This window comes from Taeniopygia guttata, chromosome 7 (genome assembly GCF_048771995.1).
Source record: "Taeniopygia guttata chromosome 7, bTaeGut7.mat, whole genome shotgun sequence".
Classification (NCBI taxonomy): Eukaryota; Metazoa; Chordata; class Aves; order Passeriformes; family Estrildidae; genus Taeniopygia; species Taeniopygia guttata.
Genome location: NC_133032.1, coordinates 32,622,697 through 32,639,230, shown reverse-complemented (window position 1 = coordinate 32,639,230; position 16,534 = coordinate 32,622,697). Strand labels below are relative to the sequence as shown.

General features: G+C 39.5%; 1 protein-coding gene across 13 annotated transcripts in view; it reads left to right on the top strand.

Annotated features, from left to right (window-relative positions):
* NCKAP5 (NCK associated protein 5) overlaps positions 1–16,534 on the top strand; it is a 414,162-nt gene that overhangs the window by 24,812 nt on the left and 372,816 nt on the right. For 10 of the 13 annotated variants that reach the window (XM_030278054.4, XM_072931700.1, XM_072931695.1 and 7 more), the window contains exon 1: positions 13,319–13,498. The exons of the other annotated variants lie outside the window; for them this stretch is intronic. The gene's annotated coding sequence lies outside the window, so the exon portion shown is untranslated. Of the gene's footprint in view, positions 1–13,318; positions 13,499–16,534 lie in introns of those variants that run through there. 13 annotated transcript variants of the gene reach the window in all.

The window sequence follows — 16,534 nt, the reverse complement described above, 5'->3', positions numbered from 1 at the left end:
TTCTAGAAAGGATTCTGGAAAGAATCCTTCACCCGCATTACAGTGCATTGCATTCCCTCTGTCTCCAAATGAGAATGCCGTTGTAGAGTGAATTTGGGATTGGAACAGGAAAATGGTGTGGTATTAGTGAAATATGGCAAATAGTTTTCTGCCTGAGGTATTAATTCATCCTGTAAATGTCATGCATGACTCTAAATTGTGTTTGCAGGCTACACTGGACTGGCTTTGAAAGCCATCACTGTGCTGGGAGCTCCTAAAAGGTTTGTGTCTGATTGACTGAATGCAGTGGGGTGTCCAAATCCTGAGGGCAAGTCCACCCTTGTGTCTCCCCAGTGTTGGTGGCTGAAGTTGGAGTCATAGCCCTTTTGTGCATATTAGATTTCTGGTAGGATATCCCAGGGCAGCACATCAAAACTGGCTTCAGTATTAGTCATTTCCTGGCTGCTCTTTCCCTTTAAAGAAGACACTGTCTATGCCTGTGACATAAGAATAAATACTTTAATGTAAATATTTTCCAAGTGGAATTACTCATTATTAACACAGACAGTTCTGAAGGCAAATAAAAACATTATGTGTCAGCAAAAACATTATTATTAAGGAATTCAGACTTCAAACCGCACCATGATTCATAGAGCACCTGACTTATTTTTTTTTCTTTTTGCTTCTTCTTTTTTCCTCTTCACTAAATATGAAAATATCTTATGGGATATCAGGGTGTTCAGAAGGCTTATATTGGTGTCTGATAAACTGGAAGAAGGAAGGAAAACACCATGGGTAACACGAGCCTGATGAAATTTTGTGGAGAAATGAAGCAGTGGTGGTGATGGAGACATGAAATAGTTAAATTATCTTCAAGTAAATTCTGAATTTCCCTCTAGTTCCCCCTCAGTTTTTCACACTGCACTGAGAAACATTATTGCAGGGACAATTAGAGTTTTGGTGCAGGTCTGAACTTCACTGCCAGAGGGTTAGAGCAGGACTCCTGTTTAGTTGCTGTTGCTCTAAAATGACTGCAAAGAGTACTTCTGATTTTTATTTTTTTTTCTTTCTTTAAGGATACTTTACATGGAATCACATCAATTTTTACACTGTTTGAAATAATCTCTTGGAAGAAGAGAGGTTGAAAGATATATAATTAATTGCAAATAATTGAGTTTATAATATTTTAAATAACTAAATGTTGGTGACTTTATCTAGTTTTTTTCCTTTCATTTTTCATCAAATAAATCTGCTGTGCTCTGTACCTTCGTTCCTAAGGTCTCTTAAATCACATCTGAACCTCTTTTATGAGGCCTAAGGGAAAGTCGAAGGTTATGTTCTTTACCTTCTTTTGTAAATATGTTACAGTCCATTTAATCTAGAATCTGGCTCTTTTCACAGTTGGTTGTTGAGTCAGTTGTAAAGGCTCTGCTGTGATTTAAATCACTTAATAACCTGTCTTTATTTTATTTTTTTTTAAATATGAAGAACACTAGCATTAAGGTAGTTGAAGATTTAAAAGAGTACAGCCTGGAATTCTAAAAGTGTGTTATATTTCCTTTGTAGATCTGGTATGTGCAAAATGAAAAAAAAAGTAGTCTTCATCCTAACCTACATTTTAAGAAAAATTACTGCATATTCGATCTTAAGTAATACTCAGAGCAAATAATTCGTTCACTGCTTAGTTTATACAAAAAATATACCAAGTTATACCAGATTCTTTTCCAACTGAAATGAAGCAAGAGGACAGGAATGCATATTAAGATGAATGACACTTATTTCAGAGGAATAGATGACTGATGTACTTTTCATTGTCCAAAACTCAAGTTCTAATCTCTGGGATGTGGTTTTATTCTCTATGCTCCCTCAGACTAATCAGTAAATCAGCTATCAGAACTTATGTTGAGACACATAAATTTATCATCCTTATTTTGGTGCAAACTTCATTATTTGAGGAAGTAATGAGTTTTCTTATTTTCTGCTTTTTACTAAAAATAATAATTTCCACAGATTTCACAAGCTCTGTCAATATGAATACAATCATTTTGTTTACAGAACTGTGTTACAACATTGAAAATAATTGAAATTATTGAAAACCATTGAAATCAAGTGGGTAATGAGGACAATGGAAGGAAACAATACTAGTCCACTTAATGGGAATATCCTTGGTGACACCCCTGCACGTGCTTGGGGCTGCTTTCCTTCCATCACACGTGCACTGCAACTCTTGCTCTTCTCTCATGTGGCCACAATTTAAAGCCTTTGTCTCTTAGGCCAAGTTCACAGATTTAGGGAAACAACTACATTTCCCAGGCACAAATATAAAAATGTGGTGCTTTTGCTGTTTGTAAAACAAAACAAAAGAAAAGGAACACTGAAAAGCACCATGGTCTTTTGTGTGAGGAATTTACCAGTGTTTGTGGGAATGATCTCAACTTTGCATACTGGCTTTATCTATGAAGCTCAAATCAGGATCCTGTTTTATCTGCAGCTGAAGCTGACGGCTGGGAAAGGAGGATAAAAACCTTTGGGGTTTTGGCCCATCATTAACTGCTTTACAGTGAAAACTTTTAAGCGTCTGAGCTAAAAAATTAATGTGCATCCTCCAGCAGTACATGTTTGTTCTTGATTCTGTGATCTCTCGTTTTCTTGCCAGAGGGGTAGGTGGATTTGCTGTGCTGTGGAAATATGACTAAAACTTGGCCTGAAACTTAAAAAATTGTACACTCTTTGCTTATAACTATTAAACCACAGGTTAGCAGATCTATTTTTAAATTAGCAGCAGCTCTGAACCCTGAGACTCTTCTTTCTGCACTAGACATGAATACAGGTGCTGGAGCAGAAGGAGCAGAACTCTTCTTCATGCAACTCTGAGCAGCCCATTGTTCCTCTCATTTGTCTATCAAAGCTCTAGTTTCCACTCAGGCCTCTGGTTTTTGCTACATCACTCTTCCAGTGATCCAAGATCCTTTTGTATAAAAAATTGCTTTTTCTCCTCTCTCCTCTCCCAGGTCAAGTTTACTAGTCTATGACTCGGCAAGCTTTTCTGTATTTTTTCTATGAAATGACACAAGTACCACAAATGTGCACTGTTTTGTTCTTGTACAGATAGAATAAATATGAATGATGACAGAGAACCCTTCCCACAACACAGAATGGAAACAGCTCAGATAACCTGGAAATCCTCAATGTGCTGCAAAGCTGTGGCCTCAGTTGTACAGTGATTTGTAGTGCTGGGGTCTCTCCGATCATTGATCAAATGAATGCATCCTCCTTCTATTATATTTTCCATACACTATGTGCCTCTTCTATGTAAAAACATTGCTGAATCTCTGAAAATTCCCACTCTGTACCTGAAGATTACTTTGATGCTGTAGACAAAAAGTATTGCTATCTTCTTGGATGAATGTGGCTCCTTATTCCCCTACAGCATGCCCAGTCAACTTCCATCAGGAGATGGAAGTTCCCAATTTTTAATTGGGAAGAAGGAGGTGGCAAATATTTCCTTTTAATTGCAACATGACAGTAGAGTAAAAATAGCATCTCAAATAAATTTTTTCTGCTAGGGCTGTTAAAGCTTATCATCCTCATTTTCAGCTGCCTTCCAAGTCATGAAAAGCAGAACCTGTACAATTTTTCTTTGGAAGGAAAGTAACAACCAGAACATGGTGATAACTCAGGAAAGCTCATGGATAGCTCAGGAAAGAAGCCATGTGAGGCCATTGAGGCCCTGTGCAGCCCCGTGCCCAATTACTGTGGGGGCTGAGTCCAAAGAATAGTGGCAGAAGAAGAGAACAATGAAATGCTCCCCACGTGCTCCCGTGGTATAGACAAGTCAATCCATCATGAGTGCACAGCCTAGCATCTGGGAGATCCAGATGATACACACTGGAGCTTTCCTGGATCAGCAGTAGTGTCTCTATTGTTGCCTTTTAAAAGCACTTTTCTAGCAAGGCCTAGGGCATGATTGAAATGCTTGTTATTGCAATTGCTCTGCCTCAATCAATCTTCATGTGTGATATGAGGCTGACCTGGGCTTGGGCTCTTTATCTGCCCCTTGTGCTTGCAGGTTTTAAGAATGCTCTTATCGACCTAAGAGCTAAAAATTTATTTTATGTCAACTGTATGCATGTACCTCACAGTGAAGAGAACACATTTTAATTGTGATTCTAATTGCTCAGAGCAAAAATATTTGTTTTAACTGACTGGTTCCCAGACAAACCTTCATCTTGCTGTGTTTATGGCTGTGTCTTTCTAATGTACATTCCTGTGGATTATTTTGCAAGCCATCCCATGGGTGTGTTGAGCATCCAAGCATCCTTGCAAACAGTTACTGCAGATTTATAGCTATAATTCAGGTGAATCATCATTCCCCTTGTTAAAGTTTTACAGCAAAATATTTGGCTAAATGCAAATGGGAGAGGTCTATTTAGGGATCAGATTAAAAGCAACCTAAGTTTGTCATGCAAGGAAAATTGCTTTAGACATGCAGTTTATTTAGATTCAATAATTCCACAGCTGGGAAGTACGTTTAAAAGTTAATTGCTGGTCTACTGTCAAATTCTTAGGGTCTGATTCACTGTCAGTCTGTTATCAACACAAGACCCTCATGCAGGGTTTCTGGGGTGGAAAGCTGATGTAAGCAATCATTTACAAGAGCACTCTGCTGCAAGTGCAGAAGGGTTAACATGACCTCAACACACATGGTGCTGACCTGGGTAGCTGGAGGATGCATTGACTCAGAGCATCACTGCTGGGGCTCTGCAAACTCTGGCTATAAACAAACACCACATTTGTTCCTGCAGACGTCCAGCTGTCCTTTCTCAGTCCTACACCATGAATATGCTTAAAAGTGCTTTGTCATCAGGAGATGCTTTAAGTAATCCATTATATTATTTTGAACTTAGATAAAACCCATCTGTGGGCTGTGTGGTCAAGGAGGCACAGGCCAAAAGCTGTGCTGGCACAAATCAGATTTGATCTGGTGAATGCTTATTGTTATCCTGGAAATAGAAACAGAAGAGCAAATTCAGCTGCCCACACTATAGCACCTAAGAGCCTCAGAAAATGGAGGAAAAATGTGAAGAAGGAAAAAATACCTTAAACCTGAATTTCAGGTCAGATAAATTGAAATGCCAAACTTACTGCTTCTTCCCAGACTGGTTGTTTTATTCTCATCCTTTTTCAGCAGGGATTTTGCTTTTTTCTTCCTGTTATTTGCTGGTTAATTGACTAAAATGCTCTTGTTCTCATTGGAGTGTTTATATATGCTCATGTTCACTAATATGAGTAATTGTAAATAGCACTATCCTAGAGAGGTCTGTTTGTTCAGAATTCAACCACAATTATTTAGTGGGGAGAAGTGGCCATATCATTCTCTGCTGCGCCCAGAGAGATTCAGTGACTTTTGGAGAAAAAGTGAAACAGTTGGAAGATCTTACAGAGCTCTGTGACCCGCTTTCGTTTTGTGATCTAAGAAAATTTGGATCTGTTTACTAGTCATGCTGCAACTCTTTGTCCCACTCTCTTTCCCATGTCCCTACAAACAAAGAAAATTCTGCTAAAAATCATCTAAGCTCAGGAAAATTTAGTGCAGCAGTGCATCTAGAATAGATTTTTTAAAGAATGATGTTTCTCAAGTAATAAAACAATGTTCAGCTTCTGTAAGTGCTTTTAGCAGAGGATTTCTTAGTTAAGTTCCTTGCCTCTTTCTACCACGGTCATTTGAGGAGAAAGTTATCCCATTCTGCAGAGCAAGGAACTAAAAGAAGATACAATGACAGTAATTCTGTGCTGACTGGCAGATGTCCATTCTCTCATTTCACCTCATGACTGTGATTCCTGGCCCAGCTCTGCCTTTATAAACTGGGTTTTCCTTCTGCATCATGCTAGAACCCAAACCAACTACTGCATGGTGACTGCTGAGGGCACAAACCCTCTGCACGGAGATCCAGTCACTGGCACTTGTGCAACACCTGGTACAGCCATTCAGAGCTTGTCAGCCCAGCCTAGGCCACCTGTTACTCCACTATTTTAGTTCATGTTTTAACACAGACCAACTAGCTTTCAAAAGGAGGTTTTTTGCCTTGATCTAGGCCCTTCTTTAGCCTAAGGGAATAATTTTATAACAGCCCTGAAGCAGATGCAAAATAATCAGCTCTCAATATTAATGCAGCCCAGCCTTCTTGGTTATATTCCCTTGACAAAACCCTTGGCCCATGGGCAGGTGTACCTGGTGAGGGCTCTGAGCAGGCTCTTCCCTTTCCCACCTGCAGTGGAGGGGGTGGACAGCAGAGACATCCAGTTCACCCCAGCTGACTGTGGGGGCCTCTGTGGTAGGACCCCCGCTGTTGGGGTGGGTGTTTGCTGCTGGCTCTGTGCTAGTATGGGAAATACTGATAGTATGCTGATGCTGATGCTTTCCTTAGCACCCTTTGCCTTTAGCTGCTCTTTGGAAGACACAGAGGAAGATGTGGCTTCCTCTGGGGACTTTCTGTGTAAGGCTTTCAGAGTATTTTTGTTGCCAAACATCCTTAAGTGATGGAGGCCCAAGTTAGAATAGAGTAGGCAGAAGGAGTTCTAGAGAGCCCTGAATCAGTGCTTCAGGTTCAAGAGGGACAGCAGTCCAGTGTGTGGCTTCATGTAGAGTCCTGACTTCAGCACGTGCTGCTGGTTTGTTTGTTTTGTTTTTCTTTTTTCTCTTCAGTCTCTCCCCATGCACCACATAGGGCACTGAGGCCAGCCATCATCTCAGAGCTCTCACACCAGACATAAAGCAACCACCACTGAATTTATACAGGGCTCATTAGTGTGGTGGCTACTTGGATGCACTGTTTTCTACACCTGCAGATAGTAAGTGGTGAGTACTGCCACAAAGAAAACCAGCTGTTAACAAAGAAGGTTATGTAACTTGCCCAAGGACACACTTTGAAGTGGCTGGTTCCACCTAGGTGGATTTTTGTGGTGCACCACTGAAAGCAGTTCAGTTTAGCATGAACAGAATCACCTATACAAACTTTTAGCAGTAAGCTAAAACCAAGTTTTCTACACTAAGGAGAATAGACCATGACTGCTTTGTTTCAAGGAATTCATTCAGATTGAAATGGGAAGAGGTAGAAACAACACTAATTCCCAACTGTCACTGTATTTCTCATTTGCTGTACTGAGAATCTACAATTGTGTACAGTGAAGGCAATTTTAGACTCTTTTCTGCTTGAGAATACACTAAGTTATGTTTTACCTGTCTGTCTCTGGAGAAGAAAAGCTTTAATTAAGTCTTACTTTAATTACGTCCCACCTATACAGTACCTAAAAGCATTTTGAGATGTCATTTACTATATTCCTGCCTTCTGGGAAGGTTTAGATACTGAATCCTCTAATACTGTATAAAGTTCCCATTGCTGTTACTAAATGAGGATTCGAAACAAGTTTATTAATATAGGTATTGTTATAATAATTGCTAAGTAGTGGTGAAAACCTGAGTGATTAAAGTACAATCTGGAACTTTCTTCCACCAGAGAAAAATAATAGAATTCTGTGTTCATATAGAAATTTTCCAGTGCTGGTGGTCCAGCACTGATGATCTGCTGGTATGGCTGGTGTCCTGGATCAGAATCTTATTTCACAAAAATTAGTGTTTTACCAGTGTCACTGGTAACACTGTACATTACCATTCTGTGCTGTTCCAAGACATAGTTTAATTAAAAGCCACCTGCTCTGTTCAGATTGTCTTACCTTAATTAAGCTAATGAGAATGTCATAACTTCTGATATTTATAGAAAATAATGAAATTAACTTTCAGGTATTGTTTTGTTACAAGCTGGGAGTGCTTATGAGGAAAAGATTATTAGAAATGTGCATAAGCAAAATTTTCAGTTTTGTAGAGGCTCTTGATATCCTCTACCAAGTATCCATCGGTTTTCCTCAACCTGTTAACTTAATAGAAACTTAAGCTGATAAAAGTAATAAGAATGGACAGTCATGGACTTCTCTGTGTCTTTCCCAACTTTTGTAAATAACTTAATCCTCAGTGAAAAGTCCTAGAATAGTAGTAGGTGTTTTAAATATTTTAAATAATTTCAACAGGGTGCTCTACATTTTCCACAAGATGAGAGTGACATATTGATGCCTTTTAAAAATATATCAATTTCCTATAGTTCTTCTATATTTTCAAGCTTGCAGCAACTGAAAATGGCATTTGTCTTTATGCATCAAAGTAAATATTGTTCACTTGAGGATGACACATCTCCAGGGCAGCAGGCTGTAATGCACATTCACTGAAGGTGAATGTGCATCCACGCAGGATGCATAATTTGGATTGTTTTTGCTCCACCCCTGTTTACTTTTGCCCTCCAGTCAGTTTTGTTGTCCAGACCTGTTTGTAGTCGATTGCCTTATCCCACAGCCTTTGGTGTCTTCTGCCCTGAAAACTTGAACTCTGAGGCCATGCCCAGGCCAAGGAATGGTCTGGTGATTTTTGTATCAGCCAGGTTTGGTCTTGTTCTCCTCTTCATGAACAGATCACTGCCTTCTCTGAATTCAGTGATTAGCAAAGCATCAATTCTGAATCCAAACTAATGTTTAAAATATCTTTTCCCTTTCCAAGTGAAATGCGGCAACAGGAAAATCATGGTATTTTGAGAGGAAAATTTGAGAGGTTGTGGTAAGAAGCCCAGGGACATGAATACCAAAATAAGCTTCAAAATTTGTCTTCATGCTGATTAATATGACTTTATAGCCTGTCAGTTTTGCTGATAGTATGGATTTAACCTTGGACACAAACTAATTGTTATTTTTTGAAGAATTTTTTCCATATTTAGCACTGAGGCCTACTTAGAAGAATGTAGTAGTGCTGGAAATACCTTATCAGAGGAGTGTGTGTAGCAGATAACAGACCAACAATGCATGCAGCTTATCTTTAGGGAACTGATCCATCAAAGGGTGTCTGTCCTCTCAGCTCCTGGTATTCCCTAACATGCCCTGTGTTCCAGTTCCAATCTCAGAGATGTTGTTCCTTCAAAGGAGTCACAGACAGATGACATTTGAACTCCCAGCAGACCGATGGCATGGAAGCATTTCTCAGATTTCTCTTGCTGCAAGGGAGGGGGTTGGTTTCTAACATCTCCCAAGCCCTTGCAGTTGCTCTCAAGAAGATGAGGTCTTAATGTGCAGGAAAGTGAATGTCTTCCTCACCTATTCTATTACTGCACAGCATCAAAGCCTTGTAATCAGATCATCACCACCCAAAAAGAATAAGAGATATTTTGTATAAATTCTTTCGCTTACCAGGCCTCAACTTTGCTATTCAGAAGACACATTCATAACTGATCATGGTATTGTTAAACCCTGTTTCCACTGGGGATATGTCAGCAGGGATAAGCAGTGCAGTGCAGCAGGAGTGGTGCAGTGAAGTATTATCTTGCCAGGGACCTGTCAGCTATGCTGTGAGTTGCAGAGATTTTGTACAGTCTTCATGAAGATATACCCTATATGTCTGTAGGGCTGAATTGGATGTAATTTTCTGAAGGAAGAGAGCAAGGGATGCAGAATCAGATTTCAAAAGAAAGTTGGAGAAAGAAATGTATTTTAATAAATATACATCCCTTCCCATACACCACAGCATGGAGGGAGTGGTGCATGTCCTGTGACAGCTCTTGGGTGATACTTAGGAAAGTATTACAGGTCAGTGGAGCTTAACTCTGCTGTTATCCTACACTTGTCTGTGCAGATTTGGAAATCTTGAAATGTATAGAAGGCAGATGGAGCGGCAGAAAATGATGTAAAATGTACAGAGGAAATCCCATTTTGTGAGAGCAAAGGCTGCAATTTATTTTCTGCTTTCCTTCTGCCTGCCTATTTCTGTTAGGACCAGGGTGAGCCTGATCATCCAATTACTGGCCTTCAGAGTGTTTCACATAGGCAGCCTCTGGATTAAAGAAAAATAATTGAGAGACCAGTGTTCACACCTAGTTTTCAAAAGGTAACAATAAACTTAATTTTAATACTTCCACTTCTGTGTTTCTGGCATACAGGCTAGGTGACATTATTCCTTGAGTCCTCTTCAGAAACATCATTTTTGTCATTTCTCATATGTTTCACTAGGACTCTGCTGGGATGATGTTTTAATAAATCCTACATGCTTGTGTTCTCATTGCCCTCACCTCCTTCATTTTCAACCAGGTATCAGTTACACTAATAGCATTATATATCTCCTGAAGGTTGTTCTGTTGGACTGGAAGCTGGCTCACTGATGCATAGAATTTGCATAAGAGCATTCCAGCTTTTCATTCACTGTGGGGTGTCTCCTTTGCCACAGTTCATTTTTGCTTGTGTGTGTGACTGTAATGTGGTTTTTTTTCCCCCTCTAGTCCAGCTGAATGCCAAGAGCATTTAGGGAAGGAAGGCAGCAAAGAATTGCCATTAGGCATGGTGGAAGTATTCTTTACTGCTTGATACTTCTGCATTTGAAGGATTGATTATCTTTCCTTTGATAGCCCCCATATTTCTCTCTCTCTTCTATTCTTAATCGTTTCTGAAATTTAAAGAAATGTTTTTCCTTTTCCCTGTGCTTAGGGCGATTAACTGTCTTAATAGTAAACGTGTCTTATGCTTAAGTTTTGTCAAGCCAAGGGTTTCCTTGCAGAACTGCTACCAGAAAATTAGTTTAGTGTACAGCTTTTCTGAGGCTTATTGTTACTGTGATTTGAATCTCAGATAAAGCTTGAAAATAAATCTGTCCTTCTCTTTAGAAAATCACACCAGTACTGTTTCTTTGGAAACATTTGCCAGTGTCTCACATTTAAATAATGGCCAATTGTCTTCAGTGTCCTGTAAGAGTCAAGGACACATCAGGGCTTCATGGCTGTCACCACGAAGTCCCTGACAACGCAGGGGATTCCCAGAGTGACAGCATGAATAGTGTGCTGACCTTTCTTTTCCCAAGTTTGCTGCTTGCCCCTCAGCAGAGGCAGGAGGACAGGAGCTGGCTGTTGTCATTTGCCTTCCTGCCTAGAACTCCTCTTCACCCATCACACTGTTCTTACTGATACTCCCCTGGATGTTTACACCCTAGTCCTTCTATCAGGAAGAGTCTGTGTATTTTTAAACAAACACGTGAAGTTATGTAGGCAAGGCTGTGAAGTTTTCAATGATGCATGAGTAAGGATTCATAGATGATGTATCTTTTTCGCTTGCAATGATAAAGGATTTTATTTTCATTTAAAGCTGAGGTTACGTATAGTTCTACAACTCTTCTGTCCATGCCACCTTTTGAACTCGGGTGGAATTTTGTCATTTGTTTTGGTAGGCTACAGATGAGACAAATATATGCAGCTCTCTAATCTTCTTTTTCTGCTAGGATGAGGGTGAAAGAATTCTGGATGTAAGCCCCACCGCTGTTTCCTTTGGCTTTCAGAGATCTAAGGTGCTTCTTTGTGCTTTCCAGCTGTTAACCTGAGTTAGCTCTGATCAAGGTTGTGGCCACAAGTGTCTCTACGTGGGACAATTATAAATTGAGGAAGCCATGGAGGAGCTGGGGTGCTGTCACAGGCTAGTCATAGGCATTGTGCCTTCAAAAGGAGGAAAGCAAGAATATTTCTGTATGTCATGGATATATTTGAGGATGAAATACATTAAGTGAGCATGGTTCACTGGGTTACTGTAATAATGCAAAGAGTCTGGAGAGCTGTTTGGCCCTCTCTCAGTGAAGTATCATAAGGTGGTTGAAATATAACAAATTATTTGGCTTCTCATGTTTTATCATCTGCTTTGGCAATTTCTACATGTTTTCAGGACTTTTTAAAGTATTTTGTCCTGTAAATTCCCTTAAGAACTCAGTACACTGAGGTACTTAGTACATTCAGTACACTTAGGAATATGAACCAGTTAACTATGGAAACTTCCAGAGTTGGATGGAGTCAAATTATTAAAATATGCAGCTCACTATGGTATAATGGTCTCTCTCTGTGGCATTAATCCTTCTCCTTTCCATACAATGCACTTGACATGCTGCTTTTCTTTGTAGGTGGCAAGTATTGTCATAACTTCACTTCAAGAACTATTCACCTTTTAAATGCAGAAAACAGTTCTCATTGTACTTCAGCTAGAGAATAATCCCTTTCCTTTTGCTCCTTCATCCTCCATGGCACGCTGGTGATAAGTGAACTCCCAAGCAGTTACAATTTCACAGGAGCTTTCATGGATTGCAGAGCTCTGGGTTTTTCAGATACCACGCGTTCAATCAGCACACTTGGAATGTCTCTCTGTTTTTAAATCTGACCTGTTAATGTCACTACATTCATCCTAAATGCTGCATTTTACAGTGGGATTTCTTGTGGTTCTCCCCTTAATGTCTTCTCATTTTTTTTTCTGAGCAGCTGTTGGTAGCTCTCCCTACTGCTGTCGACTCTTAAACCTCTGCATTACAAACTGCAGGCCAGGGTGAACATACTACATTAAATCAAGGTCTGCAAAGCTGGCTTGCAATACGCATTAGGAGCCCAAAAATAAAGAGAAATGGAAAACTGAGCCATTCCTAATGTAATGTCCTAAACTTAGTTTATACTTTGATCCATGAATAACTAGCACATTAGAAGCTTTAAAAATAATATTATACACAAAAATCCAGCTGGTGACATTCTTGTTGTGCTGCAAGTATAGAAACAATAATACCAGTGTTAGGGCCACAGTGCTGCTACATCAGATAGACAAACAGCACAAGAAAGGCCCCTCTGGAAAGAAAGGGATGTTTGAAAACTAATTCTGAGTGCTGTAAACCTGAGACCTCTCCCTAAATGAATTAGCTGATAATCCATTTTAGTCCCAGTATAAGCAAAAAGATAGCAGAGAATTATTAATTACATCACCACACCTATGTAATGGAGTTCACTGTAGTTATGTAGGAGATGAGGGTATTCAAGCAGTTTCTTTTGATGAAGTAATCGGGCTGCTTCTGGGGTCTGTTTCAGCTGCTAGGGGCGTGCTTCAAATGTAAATGACTGCCAAATGGATTCCTTCTAAATTCCAGCCAATTAAAATACATTTAAAGTGCAGCTGGTGGAGAGCAAAAGGCTGATAATTGCATAAGAAATGTTTGAGCATGAAACAAATCCCTGAAGTTTAGTGAACAGCAATTATTAAATACTGCATTTCTGGAGAAGTAGAGCAAGCAAACAAAAGAGCCTTCCGAAACTGCAGTCAGAGGCAAAGATGACACTTTTACCACCAACTTAAAAGAGACAAAGCCGGGAGTGTGTTTGTTAGGGTGTCAGTTTTCCACCCTTGGCTCTTTAAACCATGCAAGTTTGGCAGCTTGCCCTATGTGGTGCTGCATACAAATATTGACAGAACAGTGTGGTATTTGTTAAACCCCTTCTTGGGAAGCAAGTGATTGAAACTCTGAAGGAAGATCTGAGAACCACAGACATTATATTTTTTCTCAGTAGCACTATAATATTTACAGAATGAAACAGAAAATAGTGAATGGGCTGTAATGAATGACCTTCCTTTTCTGCTTTGCCTTGTAAGTAAGGACAGATTTTTTTGTTTAATGCTTTAAATGTTATTGTAAAAGAGGTTTACAGCTAGTAGCACTGAAAGATGCCATTAACACTTTTGATTTAACCTCATGTTTTGGGAAAAAGCTTGGCTGATAGAACAGACCATGTTAATAGGTGAAAGACTGCCCAGGAAGTTGCTGTGTGCAAGCACTGTGGATAATGTGTCCTATAGATGTAGAAACCTTACAGACATTTTAATTCACATCTGTATTTCAATGTTGGTGCTTTCCAGACATTTTATACTCATGTCTGTATCTGCCTAGAAATGAGATTTCCAATTATTCTGCCTCTACTCTTCCTTAGTAACATTTTATCTTAACCTATTCAGTTGTACTGATTTCAGAAATGGAAAGAAACATTTTATAGGCAGTCCAGAGAGTTTTTTTTCTATGCAACCTTTTATTGTCTTTAACCTTTTGGTATAAAACAAGTTACTGAAATCAGGTGAATCAAAAGTGTTCACTATGTTATCTCAGGTTTTTCTTAATTGAATTAGGAAATAACGAATTAAATATGAAAAAAATGTTTTCCAAAACTAACAAATACTTGTTTCTACCTGTGTTATATCTCACCACACCACACAAAATTCACATGAAATAATTTGAAATTCCTGATTGCTTTCTCTTCTAACATATTCTACTCAATAAGTCAATTTTCAGTTCACTCTTGTTAACTGTGAGTAAAGACTGCTGCAAAGTTTCTAGTGACAGATCACATTGCAGCACTAGGGGTTCAATTAAATGTGCCTTGTTAATTGTTAATGTGAAAGTAGCACAGAGCACGTGCCAAAGACAGTCTCATAAGAAATAAGCTTATTGCTAAAAGAAATGTCAATTCAATTATAAAATCAAGTTTTAAAGACATTTATCGTGAAACATAAAGACAAGTACATATACACTGGAAATAACTGTAATGCAGTTAATCCCAAAATATTCAAGTGAATAAACATGAAAAATCTGTGTTTTTTTAAAATACCTTTATTGATTGACAATCATTACAGCGGGCAACCCCTTGAATACAATGAAACTACCTTGTTTGGTTAAGTCCAGCTGATTCCCAGTCATTGTTGCAAAATTAGGGTCAATGTCAATACCAATAGGTATGATGGAAGTAAACAAGTCTGTGTGTTTATGAAATACACAGTATATATAAAATAAGTTTTAGCAGCACCTGGCCTATAGCAGCATTAAAGGTTTGGTTCAAGCCCCACAGCAGTAAGGGTACAGCAAGGTGCAAACAACAGCTAACTGATTGTAAGGCACATTTTTTTATTAGTTTTGAGATCTATAGACAAACAGTGCAACATAAGTCATTTATTATTACAAAAACAAATAACCCCTTTCTAGAGTTGCAAAATGAGGAAGCTGGTGACTAAATGTAGACTCACTGAAAAGTCAGCTCATGGTTTTCTTTTTCTAATGGAATCTCAGGGCTAACAAAACTTGTTTTAAACGAAACCTCTGTCTTAAACAGGCTTGACTCAGTATAAATCAAAAGATGAATCCAGGTCCTCCTGCATAATAACATTTTTCATGTCATTTGCTCTTCATTTATGCATATGTGCAATGATGGATGTATCCCCTATGCCCAGTGGTTCATGTTATATATCAGTTACCTTAAAGAGAGAGAGAGGTGCTTAGAAAGTTGTCAAACAAACAGGTGCAGAGGATGCATTGGCCCTTTGTCTTTCCTTCTTGATCTCATTGTGGGCTGGGGTTTGGATGTTTGCAAATTAGAGCCTCCTTTGCTGCACAATTAATCAGGGATCAAGTGTCTCTTCTGGGAGCTCACTGGCCTGCAGGAACTGCTGCTATGGCTCTGGAGCTTGGAGGAGCTTAGGTGGAGAGAAACCTTCCAACCTAGGTGTGTGAGAAGCCTTCCAAACTGCCTCGCACTTCGGCACAGGTGTGGATGAAACACTTTGGGAACACTTAAAATGTTTTTAGGTGTCCCCAAGGCTAAATATCCTTTGTAAAGCTGGCTTTCTGGATTATTTCCTTGGATATTAGCCCTTAAATTCTGCCAAAACACAGGCAGATTTCTATTGGGCTTTTCTTCAGAATGACTTGCTGAAAAGTTGTACAACTTCGGTGTGTCTCCACGGGGAGAATTACATAAGTCCGACTGAAGGGTCGACATAATTTATAATGGCAAGCTGATGAGAACTTGCCTGGAGTTTTCCCCTGGGTGGTTTTACTCAGTGATTCTGCTACAGTAAAAGCCACTACTACTTCATGCCTTTGGCAGGTCAAACTCTGAAATTTTTGGGTATCTGAATATATACCCTCCTTTATTAAAAGCCTCACATGGAGCTTGCACTGGTTATACTGCCCACAGGACTGGGGAATGGCTGTTCTGCTGGTTTCCTGAACAGTGAAGTGCACTTTGGTTTCTACATTAAAACAGCTATTAATTTTTGGTAGGATTTACTATTCTTTCACCTAAGGAAGGTGCTCTAGAGAATTCTAGAGGACAGAGCCTGGCCCTAGATTTAAGGAAAGCGGTACAGCAGTGGAGGGATATCAGGCAAATTAGTGGATAAAGATGAAAGTTTGACCCAACCTGAAGCCTAGGTAGTAGCAAAATTCCTTCTACTTGGGCAGAAAGGGGATTTTTTTTCTAAGTGCATGTTATTTTCCAGTAGTTATTAGGATGGAGGTTTCTGCTTTTTACATTGTGCTGCATCTTAATCCTTGATAATGCCTCCTGTATGGTAAGGTACAAAGGACGATATTGGCCTAAGGGAGGGGCTCCCCTGTGTAAGCCCTGGTAACTGAGCTTTGGCACTGGTGTCTGTGACAGGAGCTGCAGGACCTATGTGTCTCTACCACTGCTCTGTCCTCCACCATTGTCACTAGAGCTGGTCCTCTCATTATCATCATCATCCTCCTCATTATCTCTCTTGGTCTGTCCTCACATGTGAGACAGTAGTATAATGGGATTTGAATGCCAGCATTTTGCCTCTCAGTGGACAATGGTCTAATGGTCTTTATAGGGAT